A 6000-nucleotide genomic window follows, 5' to 3' on the forward strand; every position below is an offset into this window, starting at 1 on the left:
ATATCAGGGAGTGTTGCTGTTTTTAATGTAGTACCATAGATAATAAAGTCCTTCACTATAGAAAAACTGTTACTTCTCCCCAGTGTTATTCTAAACAAATCTGTTCTGACAAATGTTCCAATGCTCACCAATATGAACTCCTCTACTCAATTGTCCCAGCTCCAGTGCACATCAATGCCACTGTCCTTGCCTCCATCCTGCAGGTCAGTCAGCATCTTCCTGTACTTCACACATGGCCAGTACATGAATGGCTCCCTCCCAGAAGGCTTCCTGACACAGCTGTATTGGAACTGGATATTTTCCTCCCTGCTGCTCCTAAGACTAAAAGCATCAGGTCCTTCCATGCATCCCAATGTTCCCAGATAACAGATTGCATTTTGTGTCAGAGAACAGGCTGTAGAAAGAGCACTCATGGAGGCTTTCAGCTTGATGGACAATTAGAAAAACTGGAATGTCACTTGAACACTGCTTCCATTGAATCTAAAAGAGAAAACAAGACAGTGTTTTGTATAGGAAAAATGCAGGAAATCATTCTTTTGTGCTACTGGAACTGGAATTGGGATCCTTCTCTAAGCTAAGCAGTGCTGTGAATAACAGATCTGTGGCAGAAGTGACTTGGAATGGGAATTTGTGGGCATGGAGAGACAAAAATTGCCAGAAATGATGGTAATCATAGAATCAGAGTTACAGGATGGTTTATATTGGAAGGAACCTTAAAGATCATCTCATTCTAACTCCCCTGCCATGGGCAGGAACATTTTCCAGCTCCATGCCTTGTCCCATTTGGCCTTGAATGCTTCCAAGGATGGGGTGTCCACAACTTTTCTAGGCAACCTGTCTGAGCACCCTCACAGTAAAGAATTTATTCCTTTTATATAATTCTACCACCCTTAGAAGCACAGCTCCTTCATTAGGAATTTGGTGTCTCCTGTCACTGGGAGTTGCCACCATATTCTTGGTGTGTAGATGGCCTTGGCCTCTGGGATTTCAAATGAGGACTCCAAAAAAAGCTTGTTAACCTAAATCCAAATCAAGCAACTGGACAATTACTTTCAAAGTTTTGTCACATACCTAAATTAAATGGGAGCATCGTTTAGATGTGGTCTGACTAGCTGGGTAAAGAGACCTGTGAAAACTCTTTTGCCTAGAAGACCTTTCAGATATGAGAATATAAGAGAAAGGGAATAGAAAGAGTCTCAAAATCTGTTTTGTATACAACAAAACCTCTCCATGGCAAAGAAGGCATATGGTACGAATGCAGAAACTCATTAGAGCAGACCTTTGGGAGACACTATGATTAAGCAAAACAGAGCCAGATGAACATTTGAGAGAAACAACAAATTGCCAGTGCTGGAGAAAAATAACTGAAAGCCAAATGCCTGCAGTTGCAAACTCACGAAAAGCATATTCAGGAATGTGATTTCTGGGAAAGACTTTTTCTGAGAAAAGTTTCTGGCTTTTTGAGACCAATCCAGACATGGAGGGAGTAGGTTAGCTCAGTCCTCAGTGGTGAAGCAGGGAGATATTTAGGTTGTTAGCAAGGAGCTGATGATATTTTTCTGTGGACTGTTTCCACTTCATAGTACTTTAAATACTTCAGGAATTTAAGAGCCTTCCCTGGGTTGCTCAGCTTCTTGGTCCTTCTTTTTATAATGAGATCTTCTAAATTTAAAATATCCTTGCAGAAATATCATGAAGACAACTATCCTTTCCCTTCCAGAAGGGAATATGGAGTCACAACAAAAGATTTGACCTCACACACATCCTTCAGGCTCCAGGAAATTAACTGCTTGCAATATTTTTTGACTTTTTGTCCGCTGTTACATGGCTTTCATCAAGAACTCATACCTACCAGAAAACTGAGCTTCTAAGCCCTAAACCTGAAAATGCTCTAATTTAGCTGATTGAAAGAAAAAAATTATGGAGAAAATACAGTTTGTAGGGGACTATTTTAAATGCTAGCTGCTTCTACTACATTTAATGGGAATCTGTGACCCGGTTATAGGAGGATATGTTTTAAACATGCACAGACTACATTATGGTGATGATTTATCAGATTATACATTCTGCAATCAAATATGTCGTGTTTGTTTGCTATTTGTACCTTTTGGTTAAACTGGATCTCTGTATCCTGTGTTTGGAACAGAATTCTTCTGAAAAACATTAATTAGAAGCTAAAGCTTTCAAATTATATATGGTTTTTGTAGTAGGTTTGTTCAATGACCTTCAAACACTATTTTTTTTTCTTTAAATGTCAGACCCAAGTTTACTGTAGCATTTTGGGTTATGTTGGTGGATTTCAAACTTGGTGTCAACTCCATACTTCTCCATTGGAGTAGGTGGAAAAGAATAATGGATGAGCATTCATTACTCACATCTGTGTAACATTCAGGTGAAACCAGCTTAGAAGTACCTTGTCCTGGTACTCTAGTCTAAGCCTGTCCCAAGTGATGAAGGCATGATTGTGCATTGATGACTTTGGTGCAAGGACTCTGTGCTAACTGTGAGGTTCCTGGTGAGAGATGATCTCTCCAGCCTGCTCCTCACCTCTGCCACTGGCAGGTTGTGCTGTGATGGGGAATAGAGTAGTGGCTTTCCTCTGCAGCTGTGATGTGCTTGAGGTGATGGGATGTGGGAGAGGAATGTCAGGCACACAGCTCAGTCATCTTCACAGGGTTCTCTCACATGGGCTTCACCCTGGGTAGGCACAACTGGGCTTTCTAGTAGGACAGGCTGGGAAATTCCTCTGCTGGAGGGGAAGGAGGAGAGTGGAACTTCACAGTCCAGGTGGCTTCCCAAGTGCTGTTCATGGAGGAGTGTTTACTCCTGTGTCCTTGCACAGTCTGCTTCTGTGGAGCTGGCAAACCCCGAGTCCAAGGCTGCAGGGAGCTCTTGGCAGCTCACAGCTGACTACCAGACTTGGGGCCACTGCATAACAGCATCCCTTTTCCCTTTTGGCAAAGAACACTCAGGCCAAGGCTCTGACCTGTGTAGCCAGGAATGGTGTGTTTCATCCAGCCACTACACTACCACAATCCAGCAGCTGCGGTACCCTTCTCATACAGTGCTGCCTGCCTCAGCCAAGCACAGCCACCCATACCATGTCCCATTTTCCTCACAGATCACAAATACTGCTTTGCCATTTACTCAGGCATTTTGCTGCTTAGCTTCCCTTACCATAAGAAAGAAAGTGTCAAGTTCAAAAAATTACTGTTGTTTCGTTTTTAACTAAAACCACACACATGAATACAAAACTAGAAGTACCACACTGAGGAGATAAGAGCGTGTAACCATGACAGTCTAGAAAGAGTAGTCTACCTTTCCTTCCACTATGGTAAGCATGTTTTAGTTGTGGTTTTCCAGTGATGATACCTTATTTTGCATGTGAGGTAAGGGTGTGCTTCGGTTGCAGTATACCTTGGTTCCAGAAATGTCGTCACAAAATCACAGGATCAATTATGTTGGAAAAGACTTCTGAGATCATTGAGTCCAACCTATGATCAAACACCACCATATGAACTAGACCATGGCACAAAGTGCCACATCCAGTCTTTTCTTAAATACCTTTTCCAGGGACTGTGACCCCATCACTTCCCTGGGCAACCTATTCCAATGTTTTATTACCCTTTCTGTCTTTCAATTGAAAATATCTTGGTTCTCAAATTAGGCGGAAAACTTTGTTACCACTGAAAAACTGGGCCTTAGGGATGATAGAAGCAGAGAGGGGTTTTGAGGAAAGACCACAGAGACAGCATATTCATATTTAAACTCATAATCCATTGAGCAGGTGGGAAACTTTCTCATATCCTTGTCCCAGCAGCCAAACTGCAGGTCCTGTCTCTCATCCTGCTGAATCCACCTCCACAGCTGGCAGACCTTATGTCTCCATCTTGTTTGCAATGAAACCTCAACAGTTCTCTCACTTTCAGTCCAGCCTTAGGGATTCAGAGTCCTATTCATTCATTATACATATGCCCAGCACATCTGGCTGGGTTTGGTACCTGCTGTATTCCCTCAAGGCATGAATGATCTGCACATCACACTGAGCCAGAAGGGTCCTTTCCTAACAGAAATGGCAGTACAAAGTCATAAGAATAAAGTGCCATAATTGCAATATAATTTCATGTAAAGCTATATGTGCACCCCTCTTGCTGGACTTAACATTGTTCTCTGCAGAAGGCTCACCCTCCTCCTCCCCAGCTCTTCTGTTGACAGTAACATGCATCATGGGGAGCAGGGCTCAGGGCTCCAGGGAACAGCTCTGAGCAATCGTGTCAGGAGTACAGTAAAGTCTTCCTGCACAGCTGTGTGCACTGGGGGCTGAGCTGCTTGCTCAGCTGTGCCTCACCAAAAGCAGCTCGTTGGTGATCAGCAGAACCTGCCCAACACCTTCCATGCTCCAATGGTCACATTGCCCTGCCAAGGGAATAGCACAAGAGATGGGAATGATGGTGGCTTTGCTGCTGACATGAGGATGATTTAAATATTCCTTATAGATTCCTCTTGCATGTGGTGGGTCTTCTCTTTTTGGACTTGGTTTTTAAACTTTTTTTATCAGAGAGCCTCCATATAATCCATAGGCTCAGTGGTGAAGGCAAGAGATCCCAGAGGTCCCAGCCCCAACTCACACCCCAGGGAGCAGCCTGCCACAGTTAATGAACTGGAACTGCTCCTCGCAGATGTGGTGATGAAACTTAGCACTGGAAGCACTGGTGTCTCCTGCACTTATTTCAGTCTCGAGACACGATCAAGCCTGCAGCTTGTGTTGCTAAGTAGCTGCCACCATATCTTTGTGTGCCTTTTCCAGCTCATTGCTGCCCCCCTCAGCATCAGCAGGACTAGGTACAAGTTTGCATTCATGTAATTACAAAATGCAAAATGGTACCATTAGTTTATTTTCAGGGTCTCTCATTAGTTACTTGACCAGAGAAACATTCCTAAGCATCAAATTTGGCTTTGAAATCCAAATGCTAAGCTGATTCTCCTTCTATTTTTTCTTATAACATTGACTGTGGTTTCTTATTCCTTAAACATCAGCATTTCTTTTGTTTTGGAGATTAGTCCCATAGTCAAGAAATATGAGAAGCAGCTTAATTTGTACAAAGACAAATTTAGCTGAACTTTTCTGCAAAAATGCTCAACAGTGGAACGTTTAATGGTAATCTGATCCCTTCGTTTCAGAGTTCACAGTGCAGTGCGATGTGTGGTACATGCTGCCGGTGAATTGACTGCGATTCTGGCTTCCTCTCCAGTAACGTGAGGACTGGATATATTAACTTTCACAAAATGAACAGAAAATTAGTGCAGACACATCTGCTGGCAGAAGCTGGGCTTGGGCTTTGTCATAGAAATACCTGATTTCAGGGAGAACTTCCAACGTCTGCCTTGGAAAAACAGAATATTAATAAGTGGTGTGCAAGTTGATGATGAACAGGCCAGTACAGTTTTAGCCAGGGCTGGGACTCCTGAATTCAAACTGCAACTTTGTGAGTAGTTTTCTTAAACTGATTTAACACACATGAAAAGTTGGCAGCGCCAGACAAAAAAGAAATCCTTACTCCTTCCCTTCTCTATTCTCCTGCCTGGTGCTTCTTGTGTTATGCTGGCACAAGTTTCTGTGTGGCTGCCCAGTGCACAGGATGTAGAAATTGATCCAGCTGGGGAAAAAAAACCCGTGTTTCTTTTGGTGAGTTTTTCCCTAAATCAGTTTCCAATATCCCCAAACCTAGAAAACTAAATTGTACACATAATTGCCAGCACTACCTGGGCACTGCAAGGCAGGGAAGGAGAAAGCGTATCAAGAATGTAGCAGGACAGTTTAATTTAGAAAGGAGTCCCTGCATGGAGAACACCACTGGCTTCAAACCCCCATCTGCTCTAGGAGGATGCCAAGTGTCATGAGCAACTCTGTTTCTCATCACATGTATTCTTGATCAGTGTCAAACATTTATAAACATCCATGATTAAAGGTCAACCACACATCCTCAATTATTTAGTGTT

The sequence above is a fragment of the Onychostruthus taczanowskii genome, unplaced genomic scaffold, assembly GCF_017590055.1.
Source record: "Onychostruthus taczanowskii isolate IOZ18803 unplaced genomic scaffold, ASM1759005v1 scaffold27, whole genome shotgun sequence".
NCBI lineage: Eukaryota > Metazoa > Chordata > Aves > Passeriformes > Passeridae > Onychostruthus > Onychostruthus taczanowskii.